The sequence below is a fragment of the Protopterus annectens genome, chromosome 11.part0 (assembly GCF_019279795.1).
Source record: "Protopterus annectens isolate FY-2018-M chromosome 11.part0, PAN1.0, whole genome shotgun sequence".
NCBI classification, from domain to species: Eukaryota; Metazoa; Chordata; order Ceratodontiformes; family Protopteridae; genus Protopterus; species Protopterus annectens.
In genome coordinates, this window is record NC_056745.1 from 189,502,721 (window position 1) to 189,518,829 (window position 16,109).

The window sequence follows — 16,109 nt, forward strand, 5'->3', positions numbered from 1 at the left end:
GTGTCATGTTATTAATGTTCTGGAAATAAAATCAGTAACTTGGAAAATGACAAATTTGGGATTATAAAGAAGTAATTATACTTGTGAAACATGGCAGAACAAGAGAATCTGAAAATACTGGATTTTCAATGACTTTGTTAAATTTGTAGGAGACTCCAAGGCATATGTCCTACATCATGTCATTAATCTTCAGAAAAATACTTGGAAGAGGGGAAGAGGAGGGAGAAAGCTCTAAGTAAAATAATTTGTGTTGTCCTTCAGTTTTGGTGCTGGTGGAGTTTTATTTGCGGAGTCAGTCCCCTGAATTGGAACCGGTATCCCCCACTGTCAGGTCACCATTGCTACAGCCCTCCAAATCTCCTGCCCCCTCGACTCGATCTTCCAGGAGCCTGTCCGATGACTATGTGGATCGTGTGGTGCAGAGACTGTTAAGGACACCATCGCTCACCAGACTGTTATTGGATCCAACCCAGAGAGCTTCAGAACTGACCAAATCCCACCCTCTCTGCATTGACTCCTCCTCCGATCCGATCTCGGACCTCGGAGACAGAATGGCTGGAGCTGATCATAGTGGAGCCATCAGAACAGAGACCTGTCACAGGATTTTCTGATCTGAATATTGCTCCCATGTCCTTGGTTCCATTAGAACTTGAGTCTAGAAGCTGATTTGAGTCCAGGGAGGGGAGTCAGATTGGGCAGTTGTCGGATCTGAACTTGCCTCCCGGGGCATTAGTTCGGGTGAGCTTGGCTCCTTCCTCAGCCTCGGAGCCATCCCCCTTGGTTCCAAAGATTCCCTTCAGTTTTTCGGAGCTGGGAGTTTCCTCTGATCAGGAGACTGCTTTCTCCATGGGCAGCTCCACTCTCAGGTCTGGGCATTCTTCCTCCAAAGGCACCTGTGTCTCTCTCTATACCCTAGCAAACACAGGGACACAGAGATCTTAAGCCTCAGGATGCCCCAATGGCTGCCCCACTCTCTTCTAAAACCTTTATGGCGTACCCCTCCAAAGAGGTCCTTCAGAAGAGGTTATGCAAGAGGAAGCATTTGGACTCCCTAGAGGAGTCAGTCACTTAGGATATGGACCTCGAAGCCGAAGGGTCCCCACGGTCACTTCCTGATGTCTGCTTTGGAGACATCTTGGAAATACTTAGAGAGGCGTCTGGAAGTCCACCAACCCTTCAGCGGAGGAGTCTGTCTACCTGAAGGCTTTTAGATCTCACCCTTCCTCCACTTGGGGGTGTCTGCCTTTTGATGAACTAATGGATTTAGTTTCTGGAAAGGCATGGGAGTCTCAATTCTGTGGAACCAGTTCCTTGGAGGCCAGATAAGTTCATTACATCTCCATGGGACAAAAGTTTTATAAATAAGGGAGTCCCAGTAGATGCTATGGTGCTGGCAGTGGCAGCCACCAAAAAGGAACTCTGAGACGTCTTCTGTCCATCCACTGAACAAGGAGTCTCACACAATGGATAGATATGGAAAGCACATTTTTTCTTCAGCGACATTTGCTCTTAGGTCGCTGAATTACCTGACTCATTTTACCAGATTACAGAGAAATCTCCTGAAAGAGCTAGGGGATGCCCTCCAGAGTTCAGTAGCTGAAGGGGTGTCAATGAAAGTTTCCTCTCAGCTCTCTACCTTAAATTCAGTGGTCAGCTCTTCCATGAGACTGATTTCTTATGCAGAAGATGGAGCAAGTAGAGCAGCGGGTACAGGGATTTCACTAAAGAGACATTCCTGGATGCGCTTGTGTGACTTTGCAGGGCCCCTTTAAATCTTCCTTTGTGAATGTCCCATTTGATGGCTCATCCTTATTCGGGCCTAAAGTCAAGGACACACTAACCAGGTGTGAACAAGAAGGAAAGACTCTCTCTGCCATAGGAGTCCATTTTCCCTACCTACCAGACCTTATCCCAAAGGTCAGAAAGGCAGTGGGAAAATGTAGTTTCAAAAATCCCAGAGAGCTTTCCTGGACACACATGGTGATTTTTTTTTTTTTTCCCCCAGGGACAGAGGGGAAGTGGTAATGGAAGACACTAACCACGCAGCAGAGGAGGTTCACAGAATCAGGGTGACCAGGAATCCTCCTTTGGTAAGCCCTTTCAGTGCTCCTGAAGGGGGAGGCCTGTCCGTCCATCTCTGGAGGCAGTTTTCTTTGTACCCAAAAGCCTGGCTGACAGTAACAAAAGACAAGTGTGTACAAAGTATCATATCCAGAGGTTACTCCATACCTTCCCCCCCAGCATGAAAAAGATCCTGGATGTTTCTCCCAGTCAAAGGGAACAGGCAACTCTAGAAATTCAAAATTGCTAGACAAAAGAATCATCCAAACAGTCCCCATAGACCAGATAGGATTCAGAACTTACTCGGGGTTCTTTATAGTTCCAAAAAAGCATGGGACTGGAGACCATTTCTGGATCTCAGCAATTTAAACAAATCTGTAAGAAAATCAAAGTTACGGATGGTGGCACTGCAGTCAATACTCCTGTTTCTGGGACAAGACAATTGGATGTGCTCAATAGATCTCAAGGATGCATACTACCATATTAAAATAGACATGATCCAGGAGACACTTAAGCTTTTGCCTGGGAGCCAGCTGCTACCAGTTTTGACCCCTGCCCTTTCATCTCACTACAGCCCCCAGTATGGCAGAAGTCGCAGCTCATTTCCGACTCCTAGGATTCTGAGTGATTCTATACCTAGACGACTGGCTCCTAACCACCACCACCAAGCATCAACTAACAAAAGCGAGAGACACCACCTTGCAGCTCTGCTCTCACTTAGGGATCACAATAAACTATAAAAAATCTGCCCTGCTGCCATCTCAGCGTGTCATTTTTATAGGAGCAGAACTAGATGCAACAAATCTGATGGCCAAACTTCCTCCAGAAAAGGTAAGAGTTTTTCATTGTCAGGTCTTGAATCTCCTTCCGCAAGAAAAAAAGTACAAGCAAAGACAGTTATAAGAGTCTTGAGTATCATGGCAGCAGCAGTAGTGTTGATCCCCTTAGCACGTCTGCACATGAGAATTCTCCATTGGCTACTTTCCACTCAGTGGTCGATGCAAGAACTGCCCATGTCCCACAAAATATTCCTATAACAGAATCTTGCAAAAAAGATCTTCGTTGGTGGCTAGACTCCTCTCGTGACGTTATGTCGACCCTTTGTACTTCCCCAACCATTAGCCACAGTGACCACGAAAGCTTCCCAGATAGGGTGGGGGTGGTGTTATCTGGGAAAGACAGTCCAAGGCACTTGGCAAGATCACAAGGCTCATTTGTCTATCAATGTCCTAGAGATGAGAGCAGTGCTTTTAGCATTGCAAGCATTCCAAGACTCTGTTCCGCTGGGGACTATTGTGATACAGACAGACAACATGTCAGTTGTATGGTACATACACAAGGAGGAACCAGATCTTACCCCTTTTGTCAAGAGGCCCTGAGAGTGTGGCAGTGGGCAGTCTCCTCCCAATGCTTTCTGATAGCAATGCACATCCCGGGGAAATCCAACATTCTTGCAGACAGACTCAGCAGAGCAATTCTGATGCCTCACGATTGGTCCCTAAAACAGGAAGTAGCAGAAAAGATTTTCCACAAAAGTGGGGCCAGCCTTGATGTGACCTTTTTGCCACATCCATAAACACCAAATGCAGCAGCTACTTTGCCCTCATCCCCCTCCAGGTGAATCACCAAGGGATGCATTTGTCCATGATTGGCCCTTGGATCTCCTCTATGCTTTTCCTACCTTTCCATTGATACCCAAAGTTCTTCAGAAAGCCTATAACTTGGGAAGGAACTTGATACTCATTGCTCCATACTGGCCTCATCAAATCTGGTTCCCCTTCCTGTGCCTCATCTCCAGAAGGAGCCTTGGATTCCGGACCCAGTTCTGGACCTCCTAACTCATGCATCAGGGACGCTCCACCCCTCCTTTCAATCTGTTAAATTGACAGCTTGACTGCTCCAATTCCAACCATAGCTAGGCTCCCTAAGCTTTTTCCTTCAGTAAAACATATCCCGATTTTGTCTCATAAGGCTTCAATGAGAAAGATATATAGAAGCAAATGGAAAAATTTTCTTTATGGGCTTTAAATAATCACATTGACCCTTTTTCTAATCCAGTAGCTTTCATTCTACAATTCTTAGCAAAACTGTTAATTGAAGGCGCAGCTGCAGCTACTATTCGAGTTCATTTGGCAGCGATATCTAATTTCCATTTAGGTGATTCAGGCCAAAATGTGATGTCCCACAGACTATCCAGACCCTTTCTTAAAGATACTTTTTTATTAAGACCACCTATTAAAGGCCCTCCAGCACCATGAGACTTGAATTTTGTCTTAGCCCATTTGAGTTTCCCCCATTCGAGCCTGCATCATCCTGCAATCTGAAATATCTGACTTGGAAAACTATTCTTTTGATAGCTATTAGTTCTGCCAAAAGAGTATCAGAGCTGCAAGTGTTGTCAGTAAAGCCCCCTTCATGCTTTTCCACAGAGACAGAGTATCTTTACTAACGAATTTGAACCAATCCATAGAACTACCATTTTTTTCCCCAACTTTGAGAATAAGACAGAATATATGTTGCAGCAATTGGGATGTACATGTACAATTACGTTTCTACTTACATAGGACAAGGGACCTCAGAAAATCTGACCAATTATTTGCATCCTTTTCAGATTCAAAGAAAGGTGCACCAGTTTCTAAAGTGACACTTTCAAAATGGCTCTCGGATTGTATAACTTTTGTTTATAAATCTCAAAATAAAGATTTGTCCCATAAAGTAAAAGGTCATTCTACAAGAGTCATTGCAACCTCTTCCAACATGGGCAAGGCCACATACCTTTATCACTCATTACAAAGTTGATTGGCCTCCAGGAACAGGGCCTCCTTTGGTTCCACAGTTCTGAAGAATATTCTCCCTTGAACCAGCCAAGAAAGATGGTGCTAGGGACGCTGTCCCAACCTGCTAAGAATGAAAGCGAGATAGGACAACATCACATAAAGACGTTATGTACTCACCATAACTTTCTGTGTGTATTGTCCATCTTGCCTTCATTCTTACATCCCACCCTACTTCCCACAGTCGTTTGCTCCTGGAATAACAAGTTAATGCAGTTTGCCATTAATGTTCTCTGACCTTCTTGATTGCTCTATAAAGTATTAAGCAACTTTTTTTTTAGTATTCTCTTTATATCTGCAAACAAGATCTGGTGAGCTCTCCTAGTGCATGATGGGATAGGGTTTTAGCCACGAGCTAGTGGAAGACCTCGAGCTTGTGCATAAGGCTGTCAGATCCGAGGATCGGATCCGAACCCAACCTGCTAAGAATGAAGGTGAGATGGACAACACACATGGAACGTTATGGTGAGTACATAACTACTACTTCTTTTTCTTAGTGGTACTGTTTTAATGGTGCACTTATTTTTAAATGTAATGGGGATACTTATATAAACAGGTGATTGTTTTTTTTTTTTGTTTTTCCTTGTTCATTTTTAAAATATGAAGGCACTGCAATGTAAAAGACAAAAAAAAGAGAGGAAGGAGGAAAGGTCTGATTAAGAGAGTTTGACAGAAGAAAAATTAGTGTGCTTTTTCTCTTGCTTGCATAGACAAGTCTTATTAGAAAACAAGTAAATGGAGATGAATATTGAATATTATAAGGCTTTTTTTCTGGTAACCAATGCAACCTTAGCGATTTTGTGTTTGGTTTGCGTGTCCCTAGAAGACGGTTTGATAAAGAGAAATGGTTTGGAGAAAGTGTTTACTGAACGCATTTAAGAGTTTCCTCAGCTGGGAGAGCTATAAAGCTAAGACAAAACCAGACAGCACTTAATAAAAGCACCGGCTGTACCATGCGTCTTAGCATGACTAACTGTTCTTTTTGGTTAACTAAGCCTGTCTTTGTGGCTGTCAGTTTAGACCTTTTGTCCTTATTAGGAAGGTAAAACTTCAAATTTTGAAGATGTGCATAGTATTGTGTTTTAATAGATTTTTGGGGGGGTATTGGGGAGGTGTTTTTTTTAATGCTTTCAATAAAACAAAAAGTTTTTTAAGATGTGACATAGGCCCAAGTGGATATGACAAGAAACAACTGTTTAAAAGACCAAGCTGCCAAACAATATATGCATGTAACATAAAAGTTGTAACTAGACATACAACAAAAGGCAGTTGTACAGTGGATATAAAAAGTGTACACACCCCCTGTTAAAATGCCAGGTTTTTGTGATATTAAAAAAAACGAGATCACAATAAATCATTTCAAAACTTTTCCCACCTTTAATGTGACCTATAAACCTGTACAATTCAATTGAAAAACAAATCTGTTAGGGGAAAAATATAAAAAATGTAGAATAAGCTGGTTCATAAGTGTGCGCACCCTTAATCTAATACTTTGTTGAAGCACCTTTTGATTTAACTACAGCATTCAGTCTTCTTGAGTACACACCTGCCATCAATTAAAGAGACTCTGATTAACCCCATATAAAATTCAGCTGTCCTAGTAGGATTTTCCTGACATTTACTCAGGTGCCTGCTACAACAAAAGCTATGGTTCGCAGATGGCTTGTAAAGCATCAACAGGATCTCATTGTTGAAAGGTATTAGTCAGGAGAAGGGTACAAAAAATTTCCACAGTATTGAATATACCATGGAACACAGTGAAGACAGTCATCAAAAAGTGGAGAAAATATGGGACAAGACTGACATTGCAAAGAACTGGACATCCCTCCAAAAATGATGAAAATGCGTGACAAAAACGGGTCAGGGAGGCTGCCAAGAGACCTACAAAAACACTGAAGGAGCTGCAGGAATTTCTGGCAAGTACTGGTTGTGTACTACATGCGACAACAATCTCCCATAGTCTCCATATGTCTGGGCTATGGGGTACGGTTGCAAGATGGAAGCCTTTTCATACACAGAAAAACAGCCAGGCCCAGCTAAGATTTGCAGAAGAATAACATCAAGTCTCCCAAAAGCATGTGGGAAAATGTCTTATGATCTGATGAGACCAAGGTTGAACGTTTTGGCCACAATTCCAAAAGGTATGTTTGGCCCAAGAACAACACTTCGCATCACCAAAAGAACACCATCCCCACGGTGAAGCATGGTGGTAGCAGTATCGTGCTTTGGGGTTGCTTTTCTTCAGCTGGAACTGGGGCTTTAGTCAAGGTGGAGGGAATTATGAACAGTTCCAAATACCAGTCACTTTTGGTCCAAAACCTTCAGGTGTCTGCTAGAAAGCGGAAGATGAAGAGGAATTTTACCTTTCAGTATGACAATGACCCCAAGCATACATCCATGTCAGCAAATGAATGGCTTCACCAGAAGAAAATTAAAGTTTTGGAATGGCCCATCCAGAGCCCAGACCTAAATCCAATAGAAAATCTTTGGTGTGACCTTAAGAGGGCTGTGCACAAGAAGATGCTGCCTTGCCATCTGACAGATTTGGAGGACATTTGTAAGGAAAAGTGGGCAAATTGCCAAGTGAAGATGTGCCATGCTGATAGACTTCTACTCAAGAAGACGGAATGTTGTAATTAAATCAAAAGGTGCTTCAACAAAGTATTAGTTTAAGGGTGTGCACACTTATGCAACCAGCTTTTTGTATGTTTTTTATTTTTTATAATTTCCCCCTGACTGATTTGTTTTTGATTTGAATATTTCAGGTTATACGTCACATTAAAGGTGGGTAGAGTTTTGAAATGATTTATTGTGGTCTCATTTTTTTATATCACAAAAACCTGGCATTTTAACAGGGGTGTGTACACTTTTTATACCAACTGTTCATAAAAGGTGAGAACAATAACTATATAAGAAAATGATGTTTGCTGTAATGTCTGTAAATCTGAATGGTCTCACAGATAAATACAAAAAAGAAAGAGCATTGAACTATACTAAAGCATGTAGAGTGCAAATAGCTATACTACAGGAGACACCCCTGGAAAAAAACTGAACATATGAATTTGATAAAGGTTTTCATGGTGGTTTCTTTTTAATTTTAATTTTTATTAAAATTTTAATTTTTAAATGGCATTCTTATTAATTGCAAGAAGAGCTTGAATAGTAATAGAAGAGAAAAAAATATGATAATGGTAGATGTGTAGTACTAAGGGGCTCACTGGCAAGGGAGGAAAATTACACTGGCATATATTTTTATTCCACCTAAAACTGCTATAATGGGGGTTAAGAAAATTCTGGGAGAAAAAAATCAGCTTTCAACAGGGAATCTTACTTATAGGTGGGGACTGGACTTTGGTTTTCAACAGTGAAGATGTGTCTGGCAGGCCCAAAAGGGAAAGTATAACAAAGTAAGGTAGACTTTTGAAGAAATATATGAAAATATTTGGCATGAAAGATGTGACTTCAGTACTAGGAGTTCGGAGTGAATTTATCCAAGATGCAAAAACTGGGCTAGGTTAGTTAGAATTTATATTTCACAGGAGCATGTGCATTTAATTGAAGGTCTTGATATGCACCCAATAACTATTTCAGATCATGCGCCGATAATAACTAAAATAAAAACACAAGGCAATGAAATAAAAATGACACTGGCATTTTCCCACCTATCTGTTGAAGCGAGGAATTTGAGGAATGGGTTTTGGGAATTATTCAGGCACTATTAGAGAAGATGGTAATTTCTTCTGAAAATGTAGTTTGAGAGTGGGATACAATTTAAATGGAGTTTAAAACTAGTGTGGAAACAAAGGAAAGGGGGAGATATGTTTGAGAGGTAACAAAATTATTTAGAGGGACTGACGAATGTTATTGCAAAATAGAGGGAATCCACAGAACAAGAGGAGGAGCAACAGCAGAATGCTAAACAGAAATTAAGGTATTACATTGATAATATGCATCAGTTTAGAAAGATTGCTGTTAAGCAACTGTTTTGATAACTCTCAAGCACAATATTTTTACCACAATTAGTAGAAAAGCCTGTCACAAAGCTTAGGGAGCCTATAACAAGGAAAATAAGAGATCCTACAGAAGTATTTGAAATATTTCAGAAATTTTATAAAAGTGTGTATAAAGCAGAGAAATATGGAAATCAAGAAAAGATACGAATGAAAATGTTTATGGAAGAATTAAATATGTGACGGTTAGAGGTGGATGAGGCTGAATTATTAACAGTTAGGATAGTTGGAGATGAGATAAAAAATGATGTATAACCAATCTACAGGAAAGCTCCCAAGAATAGATGGTATTCCTGCGGAAGTTTGGAAGCTAGGAAGGGGAAAAAAGTGATAAAGATCTGGAAGGTTTTGTTTAGCAGTATTTTAAGAGAAGGAGAAGCACTAACGTCTTGGAAGAAAGCGGTGGTAGCTGTAATACCTAAAGTGGGTAAAGATCCATCAAATCCAGCTTCATACAGGCACATTTCAATACTAAACCATGATTATAAAGTGTTCATATCTATAATGGCTAAAAGAATGGCAAAAGTGATGCCAAAACTGATAGCTATGGATTAGTGTGGTTTTGTGGAGGGGTGGCAAACATTTGATAACATTAACAGAACACTGATGATCCAGAGGGAAGCAAAATGTAAGAAAATACCACTGTTGTTGGTCGGTCTTAATGCAGAGAAAGCATTTGATATAGTAAGCTGGGACTTTGTGAGCAGGGCAGTAGAAGCAGTTGCTTCCCCCTGATAAAATTATAAGGTTGATTAGGAGTATATATGACGGATCAGAGGCGAAAATTAATGTGGGTGGGGTTCTCTGATAATTTCTGCTTGAGTAGAGGAACCAGGCAGGGGTGCCTTCTTCCCCTTTGTTGTTTGCATTATATTTAAAACCTTTGGCAAAGAAAATAAGGGATTCAGAAATTCAAGGATGTAATTAGTATGGTAGTCAAGAAAAGCTGGCTCTGTTTGCAGATATTATTTTATACCTGACAAAACCAGAAAGAAACATTACAGTGTTGTACTATCAATCACCTACTCTCTCTTTCTCTGCCATTATCGGCGATTCACATCGACTGTGACTTCACCTTAACTTCACCACTGTAATGGGAGGTTTCCGGGCCCGCCACTCATCCAAGTTTTGGTATCTAATTGGCCATTTCCCAGCCCTACCTGCTATGGGCATCAGCAAAGGGGATAGATAAGCCCTTTACCAGCTCAGTCACAAACACTCTATCCAACAAAATAGAGACAAATATACTGGTTCCACAGAGACAACATCCTCTAGGCCAACCCCAGTACTGGTTAACCGGTCTTCCCCAACCAGTGAAAAAACACTGATACGAGACATACACAGTTGGATGGCTTTGATTTTACAGTATCTAAAATTATCTATAAAATCACTTACATGTATACAAATTGTGACTAGAACATCTGCGCTCATCTGCCCGCAAGAAGCATATATTTATTCTGAAGAAATAACATTTTTCTGAACTGAATCTGGATCTGGATTTCTATTCTAAAGTATATGTATAACCTAAGCCCTAAGACTTAATTCTTGCATGGTTTTGGTTTGAAAAAGGCATAGTCTGGAACAAGCTTGCTCTAGATTATTTCTTATATTATTTATATATTTAGATTTTGAACAATTTATGGTTAGACTTATACCCTGACCACAGAACTCCCACTTTCTTTGTTTTTTTAGAATATCACAGTGTTATGGAACCTTTTAAGACAGTTTCACATCTTCTCACAATACAAAATTATTGAAGCTAAAGCAAAGGCAATAAAGTTAAATGATGTACCCACACACAAATTGGTCTAGCAATATCCATATTTATGGGGACATGATAAAATTTAGGAGTATGGATTAAAAAGGACTCCATTGTGGCAGCTAATGATATATGGGAGGAGACTAAACAGAAGAGCATACAAAAACTGAGAAACTGGAAGCTTTGTTATATGGATATAGAGAGTAAAATATAAGCATTTAAAATGTTTTCAGTCCTTTTCGTTTTATACACAGAACAGGCATATTTTTTATCAGCCAGAGGAGAAGTTGTGGATGGCAATTAAAAATGAGCTGAAGGATTTTATCTGGGAGAGGAAGATGACAAGGGTCAAGTGGGATAAGATGTTTCTTCCAGTAGAACAAGGTGGACTAGGGTTACCCAATTTGAAGGGGTATTTTAGAGCAACACAGTTAAGGCTCTTATACATAGCACAAGCAGAAAATTATAATTCAAAGTGGAAAGGATGATGATGATAATACAGAGGAGAAGCTCAAGAATCAAGGAAAGACTGGGATTTTGAATGCAGACTCTTAAGGAGAATGACAATAATCATACAGAACAATATATTTGGAAAGTAGCAGAAAGTATTTTAAGAACTAAGCCAGTGCGGGAATGGAGAAAAGAGATTCTGCCGATAGGGATGACTGCAGTTAGGGATACAGACAATAGGCAAGAGGGGGCTGGAATTTATTAGAGAAAACTGGCAAAGGATCCAAGGTATTGGGAGCAAATAACTAGAAAGGTAATAGAACGGGAAGATGCCAAGAATTTATTTGGACTGCAGATTAGAGCTTGTCTTTCTTATCAAGGATTGATGTTAAAGTATAGGCAAAAAGAAAGAAATAGGGGGGTCCTAAATGAAAGACCAGCACTGGTAGAGTTTTAAGCATGTAGAACAGAAGCTACCGTTAAAACGGGAATAATTAGTAGAGCATATAAAATATTGCATGACAATTATAAGAATCAATCAGAGGAGTACAGAAAGGATTGGGAGAAATAGGATAAGCAATTTACAAAGAGCCAATGGGGGGGATGTATGCATAGCTCCCAAATATGCAACAAAGTCTAGAAGATTTAGGATCTTTGCTTGGAAGTGTTTGCATAGGTATTTTTATACCGCAAGTACGCTCCAAAGAATTTTTCCTGAGGTAGACCGCAAATGTTGGAGATGTGATGGGGAAGAAATAGGTAACTGGGAATATATTTTCTTGAAGTGTAATGAGATGGCAGATTTTAAGGATTCCCTACAGAGTGGGTCTGTTAGGGATAATTGGTGAGCAGATTGGTGTCACTAAGGAAATTATTTTTTTGAGCTACAAGACAGAATCAGAATTGCCTAGACATAATGAGGCCTTGCTGAGTCTAATTTTGGTGGCTGCCAAAAAAGCAATTACTAGAAAATGGAAATCAAAGTCTAAACCAACTTTACTAGTAGTAGTGAATAAAGTAACAGATATAAAACAGCTGGAAATGGGATGTTTAGAAAAGGGAAGGAGCAAACTATATTAGATAAAATGGGAATTGTGGGAACAGTACATGCAGAGGAGGAACAAGGTTTAAAAAAAGAATACAGATGTTGAATGAGCTATCTAATCCTTAACTGTGAATGACTGGTTATTCTAAGTAATGTACAGTAGAGTGTTGATTATCCTGAACTAATTGGGAGCTAGGGTAATTCATATAATCAAACTGTTCGGATAATCCAACGTATAATTGAACCAGATTAAAAAAAAAAAAAACCTTCTAAAATCTTGTTTTTTTTTCTGCAAGTAGGAATACTCTTCAACCATCCAGGGATTCCAGTGGACAATACAGAATATTTTTCACACATGAGCTTGGCTACAAGCTGAAAAAACATGCTCAAGCGAATATGTATAATGTTTACATATTCAGACTTTGATTTTTCTTACCCAAAAACTTTGGAAGGCTGGTTCTCATAATTGACGTTTCAGATAATTGACTCTCTACTGTATAATGTTTGCAGTTACAGTTGTTTCAACCGGGGTCTGTGATGTATATTGTTTTCAACTAAAGTATTAATATGTTTTGTTTTTCATTTATATAAAGGTAAGATTGTCTTTTGTAACTGATAATTTAATAAAGATGTTTTTTGTTTATAACAAAAAAAATAAAATCTTATTTTCTGTGGTTTCCCAACTTTGTTTGGGTGAGAACTATGCTTTCTTTGTTAACCAAACTCCTAACTATTTAATTTTTGGTGGCCCCATAGGAAAGGGAACTCCTGTGTCAACCAGCGAATGGGTGAGTAGTTTACAGTTATTGCCCTGGCTTGATTCTCATTGACCCTGTATCCAAAGATTATTGCAAACTTCCTTAAGTGTAATTACCTTCACAACATCCCTCTCTGGGTTAGTTGAATAGACTATTAAATTGTCTGCAAATAAAGCCAGTCTTTTTTTCCCCTTAGAATACAAAATCTGACCCTGTATTTCAACATGTTTTAGCCTTTGGGCTAACCGTTCTAAATATAATGTGAGAAGAATGGGAGAAAGAGGGAATGTCTGCCTCATTCCTCTCTTAATATGAAATCCCATCTTGGTTTTCTGTTTATCTTAAGCAGTGCTGGGTTACACTATAAATCTGTGTTAGAAGTATAAATTCTAAAGGGAAGCCTAGAATTTGAGTTCCAACCATAAGTCATCCCAGTGCACCCTATCAAAAGTTTTTTCAGCATCCAAACTAGCTAATAATAGTCTCTCCTTTTTCTCTGCCTTTTGATGTATCAAGTGAGTCTTTAACATGTTATCAAATGTCTGCCTAGCTTGTATAATGCTGCATTGGTTTGGGTTTATTATTTTGGCATAAGTTTTGCGAGTCTGGCACCAAATATTTTATAGTCAGGATTTAGTAGATATTTGGGTTGGTAAGATATCAGGTTAGATGGCTTTTTGCTCTCCTTTATCACTGTAAAAACTGCTTTTATCCATGAACTAAATAGCAAAGGTCCAAGATTTTATCTTTACCCAATTTTCAAACTTCTAGTGGGACTCCATCTAGCCCTGAGGATTTACCCAGTCCCATTAACTGTTTTTATCTTCTCCCTTGTAACCTTTATGCTAACTGTAGGTTGTAAAAATTCTTCAGGTTGGCATGTCAGTTACTGGATTTCTCTTAGGTAGCATATAACTCTGTGGCAGTCCAAGAACACTTGTGTTATTTAGGACAGGTTCCTTATAGGTCTTCACTCTTTTGAAGTCCATAATTTTTATTCCAGATCTGTCCACTTTCTGCTAAGTTTTTGGGCAAATTGTTTTTGTACTTTCAGAGTGCTCCCAAAATATAGCTATCTTGCTTCTCCTTGAATTGTCTCTCAGCGGCCTTGCAAAGTTTGGTCAACCTGCTTCTCAAGTCTTTCAACTTGTGAATGTTGTGGTGATTTAGGGTTTCCATCATGTGCTGTAGGTCCTTAATTCTAGATGAACAATCGTATTTGACCCTTAGAAACCCTCTACCTCCTTTTCAGGTTGTCTAATTTTCTCTGTAAATTTGAACTTGAATTTGTCCCACATTTGTGGTAGTTAATAAAAAGCCAATGGTATTCCACTGTGACGGAAGTTGTCTTGTCACTGTTAACCTTCCTGAACCTCATACTGTGTGAGGATCAGGACTGATTAAATTTAGGATGAACAGGGTAACTTTACAGCCTCAGAACCTGTGGTATTCCTGACTGTTATCTACAGGATGTCTCTGGAGAGCCAGTTCTCTTCCAAGAGAAATAAGGTGCCAGTAATCAGACTTAGTCATGGTCTGTAAGAGTTAGAACTCTGGAGCCAACGTCCATTTTCATCTGATTCAACTGATGGCACTGTGGTCTGGCCATGACACCTTCAGATATGAGGATTCATGGCTCTGACTACTCCCCTACCCATAATCCAACCTCCTAATACTTCAGATCTTATTTGCTGCCTGATCTTTTTGGTGTGATAAGTCAGTCTTCACTTTACTACTACTACTTCTGGTAATAGACTTAGGTCTACTTCTTTTCTATCCCTACCTTCAGTGTTATTGTATATATAAATGTTGTAAATTATAGATAATTTCAGTAGAGATATCAGTTTTCTTGGATATTCACACCTCTTATAGTTCTTGTGTTAGGGTTTGTCATTCATGTGTTCCAGCTGACATCGTATTTAGGGTTTTTGCTCTTTGGGCCCCTTTTTCATATCTAGCCTTATTGAGTGCAGTGGTTTTTCTTCCTATTCAGACAAGATGTCCAATAAAAGTTTTAAAAAGTGCTCCAAGTGTGACCATAAGATCCTTCCACAGGACCCACACACTACATGTGTCTACTGTTTGGAGGAGGCCTCTTGGACACTAGCTGTGAGACTTGTGCCTCTTTTGGACACAAGGCACTTCAGAGCAGAAAAGACAAGTTAATATTGAAAGGACTGCTGCCAGCTCAGCCAAGCTCTTCCTCCACAACCTCTTCAAAACCATCAGAAAAAACTTTGCAGAAAGAAAAGGAAATGGATAATCTTAAACTTCAGGGAAGCAACACTTCCGAGAAGGCTGCTGATAAATCTCGAAAAAGGTCTCCTGTCCTGTCAGCCACCCCGGGTCTGGCACCTAAAATAAGTCTTCGGATCCAAAGCCTGGACGGATCTGATCACCATTTCCTCCACTAAGGGTCTTTCTGGAGCCAGTTAGCCGTAGCTTACACTCTCCAGTACTATGAGGGCTTCTTTGGTAGCTTCCTCAGCCAAGTCTTCCCATTTTTCGAGGAGTCTTACCATAGCCAACATCAATAGAACGATGCAGTAGTTTCTTCAATAGCAGATCCAGTAAGGAGTCATAGTGGTTCTTCAGCAACAGACCCCAATTAGGGTTCACCTCGGAGGAGTCTCCACAGGTCAACTCAAGAAAAGGCCCTTCAACCCTTCCCCTCAGGACTCTGATCATGATCCAGCTTTCAGAGCAGCAGCTCATGGATTCAAGTTTACCCAGAGCACCTACGTTGGAAGCCACGGTGGTACAGCGGTAGCGTTGTTACCTCACAGCAAGAGGTTCTCCTGTTCAATTCTCTGCTGGAGTGCCTTCTTTGTGGAGTCTGCATGTCCACCCTGTGGTCGAGTGGCCTCCGAAAGACATGTGTGAATGGGCGTGCCTTCACTGAAGGTTGGGCGTCAGGCTGGCAACTTGGCACCATAAAAATCTACTGCCAATCATTAGCTGACTGGAGTTCCGCTGTGGCGACTCCTAACCGGGAAAAGCCGAAAAGACAAAAAAAAACCTACGTTGGTGCAGATGGACCTTGCTTCTTTGGCTCCATCTAAACTTCACTTCTCCTTGACGCCAACACTGTTGGATCTAGAAGGCAATTGGAGCTGAATCATCATGCCAGGATGGTTGATGATGAGTCAACCTCAAAGTTGTCAGAGCCATCCCTGCTGCTTGGAGCGTCTG

General features: G+C 40.3%; 1 protein-coding gene across 3 annotated transcripts in view; it reads left to right on the forward strand.

The window, feature by feature from the left end:
• Positions 1–16,109, forward strand: part of TULP3 (TUB like protein 3) — a 1,091,431-nt gene that overhangs the window by 843,238 nt on the left and 232,084 nt on the right. The window lies entirely within an intron of this gene.